Source organism: Bombina bombina, chromosome 7 (assembly GCF_027579735.1).
Source record: "Bombina bombina isolate aBomBom1 chromosome 7, aBomBom1.pri, whole genome shotgun sequence".
NCBI lineage: Eukaryota > Metazoa > Chordata > Amphibia > Anura > Bombinatoridae > Bombina > Bombina bombina.
The window spans coordinates 474169390-474191011 of NC_069505.1; positions in this window are offsets into that span (position 1 = coordinate 474169390).

Sequence of the window (21622 nt, forward strand, 5' to 3'; positions counted from 1 at the left end):
TGGTTTGCCCCAAAGAATCGAATCCGAGGGGTCAAAAGAAAGCTCCATATTGCATATAGTGGTGCCTCAAGTGGTGGTGTAGAGCGTAACAACCAGTCCATTGTGAAAATCCTCAAAAAGTTTGTGAGTGAAACGGGTAAAGACTGGGATGTAAAACTACCTCTAAACCTAATGGCATTAAGAGCAACTCCAAATAGTGCTACCAAGATGTCACCTTTTGAATTGATGACTGGTAGAAGAATGGTTCTACCTCAGCATCTACTGTACCGTACATCAGACCAGAACTTGATAAACTCTGCCAATACACATCAATATGTGGAGAACCTAAGAAAGCACCTGCAATATGCCTTTGCATTTGCTCAAAGGAATTTAGAGAAGGCTGCAACTGCCACTAAAACCTATTATGATCTTAAAACGTCCAAAAAGGAATATGAAATAAATGATAAAGTTTATCTTTATAACTTTGGAAGAGATCAGGTTAAGGAGAAGAAATTTCTTCCATCATGGAAGGGTCGTTTTGTCGTTACTGACAAAATATCTCCAGTTGCCTATAAAATTAGGATACCTAAAAATGATACTTTTATGGATAAATGGGTCCATATTAATCAGTTGTGAGCGTGCCATCCTAGATCCCAACTACAAGTCATAGAAGGAGAATGAAGTGTCATATCCCCAAATGCACTAAAGAAATATTGTAGTTTAAATATGCCTAACAAATGAGCATGAAGGCTCAAAAATAGCGGACTCTTTTCATAGAAGGCGGTCTATAATGCATACCGTCAATTCGCTCACCATTTACCACTGACTGTAAACCAATTCCAATACATGTGTCCTACATCCATTGAAAATTGGAAGGGGGAATTATGTCAGGGTATCTGTAAATGTCAGTGGATAAAACATATCTATATAATAAGATATGTATCCGTATGCAATCAATAAAATATTAAGGTTGATCATGCTTAATACCATTTGCTGAATAAATTCTGTATGTTACAAATCTGAGATTCAGACATGAGAAACCTTGCTAATTACATCAGGATTCAGCTGGAAGCTTTCCTCCCCTCCCCACTCAATATGCTAAATTATACAATTGTTCAATCACAAACAGCCCTTTGAAGATTCTCACCATTTCTTTCTGATCTGAGAGAAGCATATGCTAATAGACATGTGATAATTTAACACCATGGCTCACTGGATTTCGTTTGAAGCTTGATTGGATTCAGGAAAAAACAGTCTGGCTGAGGAGATGGCTCATATCACCTGGGTGTGAATTGTCCCCTGCGGAGTTTCCAATATGCAGCCCTAGACAAATTAGCATTTCAGGTCTCTGTATGACATAAAAAAATGAGTCTTGCAAAAGGAATTGTGACAGGTTTTTATATGAGTTTGAGATACTCAAATGAACATGTATATTCAGACACAATTTTAATGTGAACATGGAGGTCTGGGAGATTGTCTATGCCTATGAAGGGTAATATTGGAACCTGAAAATCTAGGAATCCAGATTTCAACGTGTCTTAACCTATGGGTTTTTTTTGTTTTTTTTTCAATCATAGAAGTCTTAAGGATCCGAAGTTTGGACAAATCGTATATATAGTTTTCAAACATTAAATATGTGCCTCAGATTATTAAATAATAGATATGAATAAATTGATATGAAATGGTCTGTTCATATAATATTAAATGCGAATGTCTGCTAAATGAAAAACAACCTATTCTTTTTATTTTTCAGGCATCTGTCAAATATATATGTGGTTGTCCCATAAATTGTGTAATATGTTTTACGCACGCAGAAAGGGGTGTACTGAATGTGAAATATGCTGTGTTTTATCTGAATATAAGAAAATAATCGAATACAACTTTAAATGGATTTGAAGATAATAATAATATGATGTTAGACATAATACTGATGTTTCATATTAAAATAATAAAAAAAAAAAGACAAAATATGATGCATGTATATTAAAAATATGACCAGACAGGTTTATTAATATAAAGAAATAGTGTATTTGATAAACATTTTATAGATTAGATAATTAAACTGCAACAATATTTGAATAAAACTGTCTCTGTCTGCTACCCCCTATGGCCTAAATCCAGTATTACAGCCAAAAGGCATTTGGCTGATGAAAATTAAATTTCCCAGTAGCCAATCAGAGAAAAGGTTGTACCCAATCTATTGAATGATTAATAAATGAGGAGGAGTCTTGTCTCAGACAAAAACTCCTTGCACAGATAGGGAAGGTATCTTGGTGGAAAAATTTTGATTTGTAACTGTTGCAATCCTGCTTGCTACCATTTTGCTTATAAGAGAGACCAGTGTGTGAACTGTCAAGGTATATGTGAAGATTAAGATATATATTATTATATATTTGGTTATCAGCACCAGATGATTCATTCATTTATAAAACATTAAATCATCCCCCAATTCTGTTAAAAATTACACAGGATGGGTCACAAAGTCACTTAAAAAGAAATGTTGTCAAAGTCATCTTGATGGAGAGCAGAGGTTTATAGCTTGAATTAGAATAGGACCATTGAACCATTTCAAAGGCAAAAACTTCAATAAGAGATGGTCAATCTATATTAGCTGTATACTCAGTATATGACATCAGATATCAGATAATCCCTCCTGTATGTGTTTGTAAATTTTGTCCTGTATCTTACAAGTCTTGTATTGTTTTATTTAAATGAATTGTATCCATGGACAGCGCTGCGGAATATGTTGGCGCTTAATAAATAAAGTATAATAATAATAATAAATATGAGAAACTTTTTCCTGATTAACATAGCTTTTGAAGCTCACAGCCCTGCAGGGGGTAGCAAACAGGGGCCTGATGGTCAACCAAACCAGCACACATCATGGAATGTATGGAGACGACCTTCTGGGCATAAAATCAGATAAGCAAGTGAAATTCTGACTGCATAGTGATTAACATAGACTTGTTAATTACCCCTAAACATCAAATACATGTCTATTTCTAGCTAAACATAAAATATATGATTGTAACTTTGAAATTCACTGTTTAAAATACTGAGTTGTACTTTGATTTCAGTAAAACATACTTCAGACAAAAGGCAATGACTAATGGTGATATTTTGGACAAATGCTGCAAATGGATATATACATGTTTGATCATTTTTCCTTTTATTTTACAGGAAGGCAGAATATCCTTAGCCATAAAAACAGACGTGGATATTTTCTATTTTAACATAAAAATTAATAACACTATTATTTTTATTTCAGATCTGCATAGACAAGATTCATGCATTCAAGATTTATTAGAAATATGAAATATATTATATTCATGTTGGGATGCAGTGCAGTACTGAATATGAAATATGCTGTGGTTTTTATATGAATAAAAGGAAGAAATAGCCAAATGCTATTTTTAAATGGATTTTGAGCTAATCAGTTATTGATATAATATAATGTTAAAACCATAACGTGTTTGGTATTGGGGTAATCAGAAAAATGATATGATACTACCCCATCTATAATTAATATTGTAAGTGATTAATACAATGCTAAAGTACTGTTTAAATAATCATTATATAGGGAGATATTTGGATTAGCAGTATAAAATGAATGTTAGGACTGTGTTGCTGTTTGTTTGTCATGCTGCCCCCCGATGGCCAAAATCCAGTATTACAGCCAGAAGGCCTTTGGCTGTTAAAAATGAAATTTCCCAGGGCCAATCCGATAACACCTCCCAGGTGACCAATTCAATGTGCAGATCCGTAGGGCCTCCCATATTGTTTCATCAATGATTGAAAACATATATAAGCTAATGCAAGATAGGAAAAGGACACATGCTGCTGACCTTTACTGATAACTGATTGCCGGGCGTTTAAATTACAGTTATTCTAAGCAAAGCTGGCTAACTTTTCTCATTGATTGCAAAATATACTAATTTGTCTTCTGAGATGAAACAAGAAGTTTTTTGGAAACTGACTTATCGATTTGGTCATTTTTGGTGATGTATGATTGTTATAATTTTTGATATTTAAATCAAAAGTATTTGGTAAATTATAAAAGGTTGCTAATTACAGGTAAATGTCTAAAACAATATATATGCATAGTCACTGCAGTTAAAATACAACTGATAGACTTAAAGAGCATATTTATATTTTAGAATTATATTCATAGTCCTGAATAGTTTTAAGCTTGCCTTTTGTATGCTAAATATGTAAAACAAACATCCATTGTTGCTGTAGGTAGCAGACTTAAAGGGACACTGTAGCCAAAAAAATTATTTTGTGATTCAGATAGAGCATGCAATTTTAAGCAACTTTCTAATTTACTCCTATTATCAAATTGTCTTCATTTTCTTGGTATGTTTATTTGAAAAGCAAGAATGTAAGTTTAGATGCCGGCCCATTTTAGGTGAACAACCTGGGTTGTCCTTGCTGATTGGACAGCACCTTTAAACAAGTGCTGTCCATGGTCTGAACCCACAATTTGCTGGCTCCTTAGCTGAGATGCCTTCTTTTCAAATAAAGATTGCAAGAGAATGAAGAAAAATTGATAATAGAAGTAAATTAGAAAGTTGCTTACAATTACATGCTCTATCTGAATCATGAAAGTAAAAATTTGGGTTCAGTGTCCCTTTAAACCCAAAAAAAGCTTAGATGCCAACTTTTTCAAATAAAGATAGCAAGAGAATGAAGAACAATTGATAATAGGAGTAAATTAGAAAGTTGCTTACAATTACATGCTCTATCTGAATCACAAAAGAAACAAATTGCGTTCAGTGTCCCTTTAAAGGAATAAATTGTATTTTAACCTTGTATTCATAGCCTATGTATTGTTAAACAAATCCTAAAGGCTAAACTGCTTATCTTTGCAAATATAGATATATATCTTCGAATTTGTTTTAATTGTAGATAACTAAGAATTTATTTCAGCTTAGAGAAATTGGCATAGGAATTGGTTGTTTACACAAATAATATATACAACTCTCTGGTATTTCAATTAGAGTGTATATTGTCCTATTGTTTAACTAAGCACTGTTAAAATTGTACCAGTCTGAATGTTAGTGGCTTATATCTTAGTCTCATTGTGATATTTTAACTCTGATTTGGGAGACTATTGTGAATAAGGCAACTTTTATGAACTTTGCATAGCATATTTTAATAGTTTTAAACGTGTATAGTATTGACTCATACTCTGGTTCCTACAAATGTACTTCAGTGTGTCTATACATATTAACTAATAAAAAGAATTCAGGAATTTATATTAATTTTATGTTTTTTGGTATATGCATATTTTATTGGGTTTAGTTTAAAGAATAATTATTAAATATATTGTGTTATAACCCAGCCATATACTGACATTATTTGGAGGCACTTTGCTTTAGATATTATTAATATTAATCATATTGATAGGATATATTTGTAGTAAATAGAAATTATTATAAAAAAAAATCATATTTTGAAATTAATATTTTTGAAAGTATTTTTTTTGAAAATTTGAAATATTGATTTTCATATTTCAGGATTAATATTAATATTTTTGAAAGTATAATTTTTGAAAAATTGATTTTCATATTTCTAGATTAATATCTTGAAATATTATTAAAAAATTATTTTTGAAAAATTAATAAATACATTTTTCATATTTCAAAAATAATAAAAATATTAATTTTTCATATTTCAAAATTAATATTAATATTTTTGAAAATATATTTTTTTTTCTCTCTATCTAATTGGTAAAAATTGTATTAGCGTTTTAATTTAACTAAATACTAAGCCAATATAATAATGTCTGTAACCAGAAGTGAATCTGTACATAGCGTTGAAAATTGTTCCCTGACAATACCCCTTACTCGAGGTGAGGTCCTTAAGATGGACATTATAGGCCACATTAAAGAAAGGTTTAATATTGCGGGTGAATTAAATGATTACATGAATATGCTTGAAATTAAGGCTAAAAATATTGCCATTGATGATGAAAGGTGGAATGAAAAAAGTGAATTATTCCAAGAATTATTAATAATTAATCAATGCAAAAATCTCAAAAAGAAAGACAAACTAATACTAAAATCTTGGCCCCTTGTGATATGCATAATTGATGAAATGTCGCTATATCTCTTAGAGAAAGAATTACAAATACAGAGGCTAGAAAATAGCATTCGCTCCTCACGCAGATGCAAAGAGAATTTAAAAATAGCTGAAAATAAAATTGATGAGTATACCCAAGACATAGCCACCTTAGATAAGCATAACTTAGATTTACTAGCGAAGATACAAGAGTTAAATAAACAGCAGAATTAAGTGATTTAAAAAGGTCATATCGCCATAATGAAAACCCCTCTATTAACAGTGAGAATAATGCAGATAATTCTAACTCCCTTAGAGAATGCATCAGAGATGAATTGCAGAAATTTAGGGAAGAGTGTAGACAAATGACCCCTGTTAGGTCAGAAATAGATTTCCCAAATAGACAGTCACCCCATGATGTAAATTTAGGGAGTTGCTGTAACTCAGCTGATGAGGGGGAGGGAAACTCTAATAGAGAGTCAGAGGGTGGAGCTAACTACCTAAATAGCCCACGTCTCCCCATAGTAAATATAGGGAATGCTCCAACCCCAAAAATAAGGCTCCTAGGAAATCCCAAGATACGTCTAATAAGGTATATGACTCCCATAAAATAATTACTTTCCTAAAGGATGCAGGACCTAGATTCTCCAACAAGGGAACAAACTCTGTAATTGATCACTTAGAGGCCTTTGAAAATGCTTTAGCTATAATGAATGTTACAAGTGAGCGGTCTAAAATTGAATTTCAGCCCTGGGTATTTGAAGGTAAATATCACAAATTCTTTGCTTCACTAAAGGATATGAATATTCATTCCTGGAATGAAACAAAACGACAGTGCAGAAAAGAATTCGGGCAACATTGCACTAAAACTGCAGCGGAAATAGCTGTATATGGTTTAAAATGTAGTGCAAATCAAAGCCCCATAGAATTCCTTTCCGTAATGAAAAATGTGTACAGTATGGCTGAAGATAATCCTATATTTGAATGCTCAGAATTTGTGAATTTATTTTTTGAAGCACTAACCGCACCCATCAAAATTAATTTAGCTAGAGATTTTGATGAGAACTGCTCATTGGAATGGCTGATCAAAGACAGTACAAAGTTATACTCTATTCAGCAGTCCGGTGAACAGGGGGTTAAGAGGGAATCAAAGCCCAACCCCAAAATTGTGGCAGAAACAAGGGTGTCACCTAGCCCCCTCAATTTAGAGTCTAAAAAGAAAACCTATGCGGAGGTGGCCAGAGGAAACAGGCCATCCCCACAGAGGTTTAACTCTACCCCTCCCCCAACACAGGCTGATGCGCAGAGAGACTATACCCAAAGTGGGGGACATACCCAAGTAAATAATTCCAAAGAGAATACTCCCAAAGAGAATACCCACAAAATAATTGGTATCCCCGCAAGGGTAGATACAATAAATGGAGAAGATATTCTCAGGGTAACCAGACACCCCAAGTAAATAGTGCTCCCCAAAATACTAACGCTGAACAAGCTGAACCCCAGGGGCAACCACGCCAGAATAGAAACAGCAGCCCTGATTCTGAGGGAACCCAGTGGTCCAGGAATCACTACTATGGGGCATCAAGAGATAGGCCAGGGGTAGAGGTAAGTTGTACGATCAAGTAGATCAGCTTTATACCCAGATAAATCGGATGAGCGAACAATTCGCTAATATGAGTCAACCTTTTATAGCTCAGCCACCCGAACAATCTTTTTTTAGGGGTACAGCCAGTGGCCAGCAGTGGGCCACAGGCACAGTCATAAATACTGCAGTATCACCTGAAAGGGAGGGGAGAGATATGCAAAATAAAGTGATAAATGTCAATAATGGTACTAATCATGTTCTCTCCCCACAGACCGGAAACGGACGATTTAGCTGTGATGACAAGCAACCTCAGCCGGGAAAATTTAACCAATCTCTTCCTTTGCAGCGTTCTCTTAACCTTATTTCCACAGATGCAGTACGCAAGAACCCAGTTGACCCTGTCATAGAGGAGACCGGTAGGTATGAAGTTTCCTCTGCATCAGATAACACTGCGGATTCAGGTAACACGTGGCGAAGCCCACAGATGTATGATAATGTTAATTTTATGTGTGAAATGGTAGAAACTGCAGGGAGATATTATGTATTAGCTGAGCTGCAAGATTCAGTCTCCAACCCTATCATGGGATTAATTGATACTGGGTCTCAGGCAACTATTTTATCCCACAAGTACTACACACAGCTAAATGAGCTAACACCCCACAAACCTAAAATAAAAGAATTTGATGGTTCACTAATAGGTGTTGGGGGGCAACTCTAAAAGTCTACGGTTCGGCCTGGATAAAATTTAAAATGGGGAACAGGGTCATAAGACACCCTGTCATTATAGTGGATCTGCCAACTGATCGTTTAATTATTGGTAGTGATCTCCTGAAGCGATTAAGCACCATAATTGATTGCATAAATAATGTAATTTGATCACAAGCCAAAAGGCCTATTAATTATGAGAAATCTGATATATCTCGCCCCGACATAACTGTCACGTGGTGGAAGAGAAACCAGATGCTGTGGAGATTCATTTCAGGAATAACTCTGTACCTGAAATCACTATTTTACAAATAGATGATCAGACTCCTTTAAGTGGCTCTGATGGTAATACTTTTAAAATTTCGACTGGAAAGATAGCGAATATTTTCTTAGACGGCGATGTATTAGCCATATCTCTCCACAAGGGGGATCATAGAATCCCTAAGGGGGAGGCCACACTCAATACCTCGCAGGAATTGAGATAGTTAGAGAGGATCTGTTTATCCCTATACAAGTGCATGACCTTGGTAAAACCAAGTATGCTAAATTGAACTTAAAACAGGAAGCTAGCTATATAAGCGAAGGCTTGTTAGCGCAGATAGCTGAACCTAAAGTGATTAAATATATTTCTCCTCAAGACCACTGTGTCCACGGCCTGGATGACAGATTCGAAAGCTATAATATCACAGCTAAATGTTTGTTATCTATCTCTTTAGGTAATAAATCAGCAAATCACCTGTTTTTAGTTTTAAATACTCCCCATAATCAAATATACGTTGGCAATGATATCTTACATAGATATGCCATACAAATAGATTTGATTAACTCTTGCCTCTGGAGCAGGTTAAAGGGGGACCCTGAAGTATTTCAGGATGAAAATGCAGCCCTGAAATCAAACCGGCAATTGCCATATACTGTGAATATGCAGGTGTCTAACGATATTATAATTCCTGCCGGGGCTGATAAATTTCTTTTACCATTACAGGTAAAGAGAGGTCAGAAATTAAAAACTTCTGAAACACTAATTTGCCTCTCCCATAGAATACAAAATCTGGGTATAACCATGACCTATACTCATTTGGTAAATATTGGAACTATTTCAATACATGTTATTGTACATAACATGAACCACAGGATATAACCTTATCCAAGGGAACTAACATAGGATATGCGCTGGAATCAAGTTATTACACTTTTGGATTCCAAAATAATGTAATCGGACCAATACCTGAAGGATACTTAACTCAGTAATTTTCAACCTTTTTTTGCTGTGGCACACCTTTTTACATTAAAAAATCCTGCGGCACACCACCATCCCAAAATGTTACAAAATCACACATTGTAGCCTAATACATTATATATATATATATATATATATATATATATATATATATATATATATATATATATATATATATATATATATATATATATACATACATACATACATATACACACACACATACTGTACTGTGCTGTCATTCCATGCCTCCTACAAACTATACGTGACATATTGACATTCATTCACAAACAATCATAATGATTGTCTGTGAATGAATTTCAATATGTCATGGTTGTAAATGATGGCTGATGAACCTGTCGCATACCTCCCAATATTCCAAAATTTGAAAGAGGGACACCCCTGCACTGGGAAAAGTCCAAGAGTAATAAACAAGCAAAATTTAAAAAATATGTCACACTGTTGTCAGTCTGCCGCGGCACACCTAAGGATCTCTCACGGCACACTAGTGTGCCACGGCACACTGGTTGAAAAACACTGACTTAACTGAAGAACAATTAAAAGAACAATCCTTTGCCTCTATACCAGAGGGTCTATTTACTATTCAGTCTATTTATTCCTTCAGCTCAGAGGAAGGCATCTGTAAAATTGAAGAAACCTCTCTAGTATTTGATCAGCCAATCAAACAGCAAGAATACCCCAATACCCAGAGTCATGGGGGCAATGTAAATTATAATCAAGGGGACCTCACCTCTAGGTTGGAAGAAGCCTATGAAATAGGACAGCCTGAAATCTTTCCAGGATTTCAGCAAATAGAAGAGCAAATATCCTTAGCTAATGGCTGTTCCAGCGATGATGAACGCCAACAGCTGCGAGAATTCCTGATGGAGTACAAGGATATTTTTGCTAGGGATTCTTATGACTGTAGGACTACAGACTTGCACATTGCAAGAATACAAACAGATCCCAATGCACCATCTGTCTTTGCTAAACAATAGACTTCCTTTGGCCTCATATGATTCTCTTGCAGAAATCATAAGGAACCTGGAAGAAAGAGGTATTATCAGACAGGTACACAGCTCTTATAACAATCCTATTCTAGGTGTTCTTAAGCCCAATGGACAATGGCGTTTGTGTGCTGACTTAAGACAGCTAAACAAACGAGTGTACATGTCTGGCTGGCCTGTGCCATATATTGACCAAAGCCTAGTGCAGATGCAGGGATCCAGAATATTTACTGCCATTGATTGTGCACAGGAATATTGGACCATAAAGGTACATGAGGAGGACCAGTATAAGCTGGCATTCTCATTCCAAAAGGTCCAGTATGCATTTCAGAGACTTCCTTTTGGATACATAAATTCTGGACATGAATTTGCTGTATTCATGCATAAGGCTATGCCTGATGCACTGGAAAGGGGGACCTTATCTTATGTTGATGATGTTTTAAGCAAAAGCACAGGCTTTGAAAAACACATCGCAGAGCTTAAACACGTTCTCAGTCAACTTAAAAGGGCAGGTGTCAAATTATCCCTACAAAAAGCTCAATGGTGCCGCACTCGTGTAAACTTCTTGGGACATGAAGTTACTTCTGAAGGGCTAAATCCTCCGAAGAAAAAGGTGGAAGCTATAGTAAATTCTAAAAACCCAACTAACTTAAAGGAATTGAGATCATTCCTGGGTATGACGAATTATCCTCGCAAATTCATTGATAATTATGCAGAATTAGCTAAACCACTACTACTTCTTCTAAAGAAGGATGTGAAATGGCACTGGAGTGAGTCTCAAGAGACAGCCATCAAGGAACTGAAGAGAAAACTCACTCAAGCACCTTGCTTAGCGTACCCTGAAGGTGGGTAAACCTTTCTTCTTAGAGACAGGTTACACAGATATAAGCAAGAGTGCTGTTTTATACCAAAAGCATGATAATTTAAGTAAAGTCATTGCTTATGTGAGCAAAACTCTATTCCAGTAGAGATAAAATGTAACAATTGCGAAAAAGCCCTCTTATCTACTGTATGGGCAAAGTGAGAGAATAAGAGATGGGAATTGGTCTAATAGCCGCATAACAGCGTGGACTCTTTCCTTACAAGGCTGGCCCTTAGAAATTCGCTACAAGCAGAATAGAAAGAATCCAGTCGCATAGGGGCTTGCTAAGCTCCATGACTGTACTGCTAAAGATCCTGGGGAAGAATTATCAGAAGATGATTTCCTGGAGGAACAATTGCTTTCCCCGTATAAAATGTACAATGAGGACCATTGTCAAACATTACCTTGGGTATATGTTGATGGTTGTTCTTACCATGCCACTATTGATAATGAGTGCAGATTAGTCGCTGGCATTGGTATAACTCGGGCCAAGGCATTCCCAAATATTTCTATAGGTTTCAACATTGGACCAAGATCCAGTCAAGTTGCAGAACTCACTGCTGTTCTAAAAACCATTGAAATGGCTATTGAACATGGTATTCATGAATTTGTAATCATTACTGACTCAAATTATGTGCGTGACAGTTTTGTTGAATACCTGCCAACAAGAAAAGCAACAACAAACCAGTTAAGCATGGCAAGTTGTTCTGCGAGATTGATAATCTGGTGGTATCCAATGATTTAACCATACACTGGAAAAAGACCAAGGGTCATTCCAGGGTGCTAGGTCCTGATAAGGAAGGCAATGATCTTGCGGATTCATTAGCCAAACAAGGAGCCATAACTGGAGAACTCATAAATATCGACCATTTAATGGGTGCAATTCAGGTAGAAGCCATTACCAGAAACCAGGCAAAACAACAGAGTGAGTCTAACCTGGTACAATGGAGTCAGGATTCTCCTAGTGAAGACCTGATCACTAGTCAAAATTAAGACCCTATTGTAGGCATCTTCTATAAACAAATCCTGAAAGCAACCCCATCTCAAAAGATGATTGTATTGGCAAAGAAGATCTTAGAATCTTAATGAAATCCAGATCACAATTCAAATTACGGGATGGTTTGTTAATTAGAACCTCCAAAACTGGCATTCAGCAATGGGTAGTACCCACTAAGTTCAGAGGTCTAATGCTTCAACATGCCCATGATGCTCCCACATCTGGTCATCGTGGTGCCAAACTCACGTATGAAATATTGCGTGACTACGCTTTCTGGCCACACCATGTTGAAAGATGTTCAAACCTACTGTCAAGCTTGTCTAATCTGTCCACAGTTCCAACCCACTGCACCAACGCATAGAGGGGAATGGTAATGCCATGGTCAGATATACAAATTGATTTTATTGGTCCAGTAACAAGGTCATCAAGAGGTAACAAATACATGTTAACAGTGACATGCCTGTTCACTAAATGGGTAGAGTGCATCAGTGCACCTAACAATAGTGCTGAAACATGTGCAGCATTGCTCATCAACCACGTGTTTTCCAGATTTGGTTTGCCCCAAAGAATCGAATCAGATCGGGGAACCCACTTCACTAGCGAAGTGATGAGCAAAATGTGGAAAAATTACTAGGGGTTAAAAGAAAGCTCCATATTGCATATAGAGCTGCCTCAAATGGTGGTGTAGAGCGTTATAACTAGTCCATTGTGAAAATCCTCAAAAAGTTTGTGAGTGAAACGGGGTAAAGACTGGGATGTAAAACTACCTGTAGTCCTAATGGCAATAAGAGCAACTCCAAATAGTGCTACCAAGATGTCACCTTTTGAACTGATGACTGGTAGAAGAATGGTTCTACCTCAACATCTACTGTACCGTACATCAGACCAGAACTTGATAAACGCTGCCAATACACATCAATATGTGGAGAACCTAAGAAAGCACCTGCAATATGCCTTTGCATTTGCTCAAAGGAACTTGGAAAAAGCCTATAAAATAAGGATCCCCAAAAATGAAAGTTTCATAGATAAATGGGTTCATATCAATCAGTTGCGAGCGTGCCATCCTAGGTCCCAACTACAAGTCATGGAGGGAGAATGAAGTGTCATATCCCCAAATACACGAAAGACATACTATAGTTTAAAAGATGCCTAGCTGATGAGCATGAAGGCTAAAAAATGACGGGCTCTCTCCATATAAGACAGTCTATGATGCGTACGGTCAATACCCTCACCCCAATACCATTGACCTTAAGCCAATATAAATACATGTGTCCTACATCTATTTAAAATTGGAAGTGGGATTTATGTCAAGGTATATGTGAAGATTAATATATATATATTATTATATATTTTGTTATCTGCACCAAATGATTCATTCATTTATAAAACATTAAATGCTTTGACTGACCAAAATGCAATCCTCCCCCAATTCTGTTAATTACACAGGATGGGTCACAAAGTCACTTAAAAAGAAATGTTGTCAAAGTCATCTTGATGGAGAGCAGAGGTTTATAGCTTGAATTAGGATAGGACCATTGAACCATTTCAAAGGCAAAAACTTCAATAAGAGATGGTAAATCTATATTAGCTGTATACTCAGTATATGACATCAGATATGAGACACTTTTTCCTGATTAACATAGCTTTTGAAGCTCACAGCCCTGCAGGGGGTAGCAAACAGGGGCCTGATGGTCAACCAAGCCAGCACACATCATGGAATGTATGGAGATGACATTCTGGGCATAAAATCAGATAAGCAAGTGAAATTCTGACTGCATAGTGATTAACATAGACTTGTTAATTACCCCTAAACATCAAATACATGTCTGTATTTCTAGCTAAACAGAAAATATATGATTGTAACTTTGAAATTCACTGTTTAAAATACTGAGTTGTACTTAGATTTCAGTAAAACATACTTCAGCACAAAAGGCAATGACTAATGGTGATATTTTGGACGAATGTTGCAAATGGATATATACATGTTTGACAATTTTTCCTTTTATTTTACAGGAAGGTAGAATATCCTTAGTCATAAAAACAGACGTGGATATTTTCTATTTTAACAAAAATTAATAACACTATTATTTTTATTTCAGATCTGCATAGACAAGATTCATGCATTCAGGATTTATTAGAAATATGAAATATATTATATTCATGTTGGGATGCTGTGCAGTACTGAATATGAAATATGCTGTGGTTTTTATATGAATAAAAGGAAGAAATAGCCAAATGCTATTTTTAAATGGATTTTGAGCTAATCAGTTAGCAGTATAAATTACTTGATATAATCTAATTTTTGGTATTGGGGTAATCAGAAAAATGATATGATACTACCCCATCTATAATTAATATTGTAAGTGAGTAATGCAATGTTATAGTACTGTTTAAATAATCATTATATAGGGAGATATTTGGATTAGCAGTATAAAATGAATGTTAGGACTGTGTTGCTGTTTGTTTGTCATGCTGCCCCCCCGATGGCCAACATCCAGTATTACAGCCAGAAGGCCCTTTGGCTGTTAAAAATGAAATTTCCCAGGGCCAATACCATAACACCTCCCAGGTGACCAATCCATGCGCAGATCCGTAGGGCCTTCCATATTGTTTCATCAATGATTGAAAACATATATAAGCTAATGCAAGATAGGAAAAGGACACATGCTGCTGACCTTTACTGATAACTGATTGACGGGCGTTTAAATTACAGTTATTCTAAGCAAAGCTGGCTACCTTTTCTCATTGATTGCAAAATATACTTATTTGTCTTCTGAGATGAAACAAGAAGTTTTTTAGAAACTGACTTATCGATTTGGTCATTTTTGGTGATGTATGATTGTTATAATTTTTGATATTTTAAGTATTTGGTAAATTATAAAAGGTTGCTAATTACAGGTAAATGTCTAAAACAAAATATATGCATATTCACTGCAGTTAAATTACAACTGATAGACTTAAAGAGCATATTTATATTTTAGAATTATATTCATAGTCCTGAATAGTTTTAAGCTTGTCTTTTGTATGCTAAATGTAACGGTACCAACAGGATACCAAGGGTTAACACCAGGGAACAATGTTCTGCATAGGGAAGCAGCAATTCACAACCCAGCCAGTTTTCAGGTTTAAACAGAATGACTTTTATTAAGGCTCATATGCCCAGTATTTATGCAGGTCTGACCCCCCCAGAAGGGGGGTTGAAAGAATGTTGTACATTAGATGGAGGGAACACGCCCTTTTACATGATACAATAGAATACCTTGCTCAAGCTGATAACAATTTAAACACAGACACACACTTGGCTTTCCTTATCATCTAGGGTCTGCTCTCTGAGGTTGATTAAACAATGGACTGTGTATCAATAACATTAATGACAGTGCACAATAGCTGAGGCTAAAGCTGAACACAGTTAACTCCTTCAGTGCTGATAGAAGGGTCTGTCACATCTACATAGCACAATATACAGCCTATAGACAACCTTTCTTACGTTATAGTCCAGAAGTGGCTAGGTTTGCCACAATGCTCCCCCAGAACCAAGCCGGCATACACAGTCTGATCCCAACGGATCGGCTTGGGATGTCCGGGGCAACAACTTTCGGCTCAAGTAAGCTACGGGGTGTTCTCCGCCATCTGCTCCAACTTGGCTCAGTACTGCCCCCACTCCAAACATGGAAGCGTCTCTTTCCGGAGGGACTGGGCTTGGGTAGTCACAGGGTTAACATCAGCGGGATCCATGGGAGCATAGGCAGAAACAAGGGGGGCCAAGTCATTTCCAAGGAGAACATCAGCAGGTAAGTCCTTCTTGACCCCCACATTCACAAGTCCAGCGCCCACTCCCCAATCCAAATGTACCCTGGCACCAGGTAGGCGGAACACAGTGCCCCCTGCTACCCTCACAGCCATAGTGTCTCCAGTGTGCTGTTTCTCAGACACCAAGTTCTCTTGAAGCAAGGTCATGGTAGCACCAGTATCCCGTAGACCACTGACCTCCTTCCCATTCACTTTAACCCGCTGCCGGTTATTCCGGTGGGCAGCTTGCACGGGGTCTGCTTCATGTAGGCTGCCCCAGCATTCTGGCGCCTCTACGTAGCGGGCCGCAGGCTGAGGATTATGTGGGATTCCGCCGGCGGGTCTTCTCCAGGACTGTGCTTGATTTGCTGCGTTTAGGGGACACTCTGGTCTTTTGTGCCCTAGTCGCTTACATCCAAAGCACCGAATAGGTTGTGAGTAGCCCCGCGAATTGAACCGGCCTCTCTGAGGGTAGTTCGTGGCCGGAGGCCGTGTGGTATAGCGGTGCGCCGGGGGTTGGTAAACTGGCAGCTGCTGGGGTGACTGGAGGTCTGTACTCCACTCTAGCAGTGGGCAATCGGTATACTGCTCCCCCTGCCCCTCGTACTGCCACGGATCCGCCAGTGGGTGCTGTATCCGGCACCAAATGGGGAGCTATCAGGGTTAAAGTAGCTCCCGAATCCCGAAGTCCCTGGACCGACATCACCTCATGCAGAATTCCCAGGGGTTCCTCGGCTTGGGTGCTCAACACCTCATGAGCGGCTGGCTCCGTTTGGTAATGGTGAGCAGCCGCCCTTGGGGGCCAGGTTCTGTCTGACCTGGTTCCAAGCTTGTCTGCTCCGATTTTGGGTGCACTCACGTGCCATATGTCCCCACTGCTTGCAGGTGTGGCATTGTATATTCGCCCGTCCGTTGTTAGGCTGTAGTCCATGGTGCCTCCTGGCATAAAAATGCTGGTCTGCTAATCTGGCTGCTTCGGTTAAGGTGAGGGGTTTTCGATCTCTCACCCATTCTTGGGCTTCTGGGGACAAGCTGTTAAAGAATTGCTCCAACAGCATCAGTTGTCGCAATTTCTTCCATGGTGGTAGCTTGGCTGGCCTGTATCCACCCTTGAGATGCTTGATCCAGCTTGTGGGCCCACTCTGCATGTGAATCTCTTTCTGGCTTGCGCAGGCCTCTAAACTTGCGCCGGTATGCCTCTGGGGTAATGGCATATCTTTCCAAGATCGCTCCTCTTCACTTTAGCGTAATCCTTGCTGCTCCTCCCTTGGTACAGCGCGATACGCGTCCGCTGCCCTACCGGCTAGCTTGCCTGCTAGCACCGGCACCCATACGGACTGCTCCAAAATCATGTAACTCACACAGTCTCCTCAAAATCCTGTAAATACCCATCGATCTCATCCTTCTCCTCACAAAACATTTTAAATGCATGGTATGGGATTTTGGGTCTTACTGGGTTGCTGAGTGCCCGTGGTACCGGTTGGGGTAAAAATTCCAGCCTGGTCCTCATTTCCCCTCTGGTATAGGGTCTCCTCCATGGCTGCTGGAGGCGTAGCGCTGCGAGCTCTGTCTCCCTCCATCTGCTCAGCAATTAATATAGCCTTGGGTTTGCTTCTGCCTATCTTTCCCCTGGCTTCTAGCAGTTCCTTTAACGTTTGTCTCTTTAGCTTAGAAAAATCCATCTCCATTCACTTTGGTCCCTGGTACTCCCTTCCCATCTTAGTCAGTATTTTAATAATCCCCCTCTTCCTGAGGTTACTGGCTGTGTAGTTGCTCTTCTGGGCGATAAGGTTCATTCCGTCGCTTGCCACCAATTGTAACGGTACCAACAGGATACCAAGGGTTAACACCAGGGAACAATGTTCTGCATAGGGAAGCAGCAATTCACAACCCAGCCAGTTTTCAGGTTTAAACAGAATGACTTTTATTAAGGCTATATGCCCAGTATTTATGCAGGTCTGACCCCCCAGAAGGGGGGTTGAAAGAATGTTGTACATTAGATGGAGGGAACACGCCTTTTACATGATACAATAGAATACCTTGCTCAAGCTGATAACAATTTAAACACAGACACACACTTGCTTTCCCTTATCATCTAGGGTCTCTGCTCTCTGAGGTTGATTAAACAATGGACTGTGTATCAATAACATTAATGACAGTGCACAATAGCTGAGGCTAAAGCTGAACACAGTTAACTCCTTCAGTGCTGATAGAAGGGTCTGTCACATCTACATAGCACAATATACAGCCTATAGACAACCTTTCTTACGTTATAATCCAGAAGTGGCTAGGTTTGCCACACTAAATATTTAAAACAAACATCCATTGGTGCCTATAGGTAGCAGACCTTAAAGGAATAAATTGTATTTTTACCTTGTATTCAGAGCCTATGTATTGTTAAACAAATCCTAAATGCTAAAACTGCTTCTCTTTGCAAATATAGATCTATATCTTTGAATTTGTTTTAATTGTAGATAACTAAGAATTTATTTCAGCTTAGAGAAATTGGCATAGGAATTGGTTGTTTACACAAATAATATATACACCTCTCTGGTATTTCAATATATATTGTCCTACTTGTTTAACTTAGCACTGTTAAAATTGTACCAGTCTGAATGTTAGTGGCTTATATCTTAGTCTCATGGTGATATTTAAATGCAACTCTGATTTGGAGACTATTGTGAATAAGGCAACTTATATTAACTTTGAATAGCATATTTTAATAGTTTTAAACGTGTATAGTATTGACTCATACTCTGGTTCCTACAAATGTACTTCAATGTGTCTATAAATATTAACTAACAAAAGAATTCAGAATTTATATTAATTTTATGGTTTTTTGTATATGCATATTTTATTGGGGTTTAGGTTTAAAAGAATAATTATTAAATATATTGTGTTTTAACCCAGCCATATACACAGAACACAGTTTTCTGTAAGACAAATACGTTGGGCACATCTTTGTGGATTATCTTACAAATGTGCATAATTCCTCTAAGGACATATGACGATAGACATATTTGGATATTAACTGAATTCTCAAATTGGTGACCTAGTAAAGTATAAGAAATTGTTAAGTATATAATTTGATATTTTAAAGCAAATACATTAATTATTGCTAGTCAAATTGCAGTTAATAGATTTAAAGGGCACTTAGTATTTTAAGCTTGTGTTTCATAGTCCTGTGTAGTCTTAATAGTCATTATTGCTAAATAATTTATTCATAGACAGGGTTTTATACTCCTGATTTATAAGTCAGTTATTATAGTGAACTCTTTCAGAACTGTACATAAACCTGGTTATTGTGATTATATCCCTGGTAGTTATTAAGCATAGTAAGTGGGTAATCCATATTGAGCACTTGAACTAGAGTTATTGGTTAATAACAGAAGATTCTGGTATCTCATTGTGATATTTAAATGCAACTCTGATTTGGGAGATTATTGTGAATAAGGTAATTTTATGATTTTTGTATAGCATATTATAACATTTTAAACTTATATAGTTTGATTCATATCTGGTTTCTATAAATATAATTCAATGTAACTATAATTTTAACTAATATAAAGAATTTAGGAATTTACATTTATTTTATTGTTTTGTTTTTTAAGAATAATTATTAAATATATTGTATTATAACCCGGCCATATACTGACAATATTATAGTTTTGTTTACACCTACACATTGGGCTTTGTATTTTATATTTCTTTACAATGCAGATTCGGCCCTTTCAGTATTATTACATTTAAGCTTTTCACTTTCGGTTTTATATTTTACACATTTAGATTTAGATCCAGCAGTGATTTCAAGTCTTGTGAAATGATGTAAGCATTTTAAGCAAGCTGGTCTTACTGATTTTTCTTGCTAGCTGTATGCAGGCGAAGTTTGCTCAAAATTCCCAATACACTTATTTAAAGGGCCATGATACCCAAATGTTAAGTGAAATTTCATGAGATCACAGTAAAAGAGTTCATGACCTCAGCACTGAGGATGCTGATTGGCTGCTGTTCATTTCTTCTTTTCTTTTTTTCTTTCACCTGCAGCTGGACAGCAGCTGACGTATAACTTTTTACACAACACTTACCTCTGTTGAGCTGATGAAATTGTGAGGTAAAAACATCTTCCTTTTTTACATAGAGATGTTCAGGTGATTATTTTCCTGTCAGCGTTTTAGTTATGCTGCATCACTTTCAAGTGATTTAGCATATGAGTATTATGTCCCTTTAACTGACAGAAAACTAATATACACTATATACTAAACTAGAGGCAAAATCAAGTTAAATTGTAGCGAAAATATTTCAGTTTAACTTGTATTTGCTGCAAATTGAGCCTTTATTATATCGCCCCAGGTATTCTGTTAACTTTCACTCTCCAATGAAAAATTCTTTATTCTAGAGAGCCTCATTCGTTTCTATGGAAGGCATATCATCTCTCAGGGACTTCCAGGTAAATACAGCAGAACTCCTCATGTCAGCAGTACTATATTCCACTGGACTTGTTTCTCCTTCACATACAGAAATGTAGGGAACTCTCCTTGGAAAAGTAAAGCAAAATCTGTCTTTTAGATTTTTACTAGGGATCTTGCAGTGCTGGAGGGTCATTTTATATCATCTCACCTAAGCTAAGAGTTTATTAAATCAGGCCCTAAGTAGTGAAGATTTTAAGCTGTGAGCATGTATCAAGTCAGCTACAAATAGATGGCGCTCGTGAGTAAATGCTGATACTTATAAGTTATAATGATTCTGTCTCCAGTTCTGTCCAATAGTTGTTCTATTAAAAAAAAACCCACAGTGATGCAGATACTACCAAATACTTATAAAGCAGAGACACAAGATTATCTCTGTCATGGTCCTAAGTAGGAGGCACAACACAAGGCAGCTGGGTACCAATGAGAAATTTAAAGGGACGGTTTATCCCAATCAAATTCATCCTTTAATTTCTTCCAATAGTCCATTTTACCTGCTGGAGGTATTAAATTGTTTACAAGTGGCTTGTTTACCTTTATTTCTGCCATTTGAAATAGCTGATTTAGCCAGTGGTATTCTCACCTATACTAAAAGTTCTATACTTAAGTCCAGGCTATTGACAGGCAATGTAAACACAGCCAGGTGAAGAAATTACACTCCCGGTGGGGTGTAGAAGAGATGGGCTTTGGTTTACAGACAAATAAAAGATATGGAAGCAAGTGTGTGTACACAAAGTGATAACATAATGAGAATTGAAATTACCTGCAAGCTCAATTCATTGTAATAGGCTGTAGTTTCAATGCACAAAATTACACAAATAAACCTATAAATGCAATTTCTCATACATTTTATACTCTGCAGATGGTATAACAAGTCATTGAAAATACATTATGGGAAAAACAATTTTACAGTGCACTGTCCCTTTAAC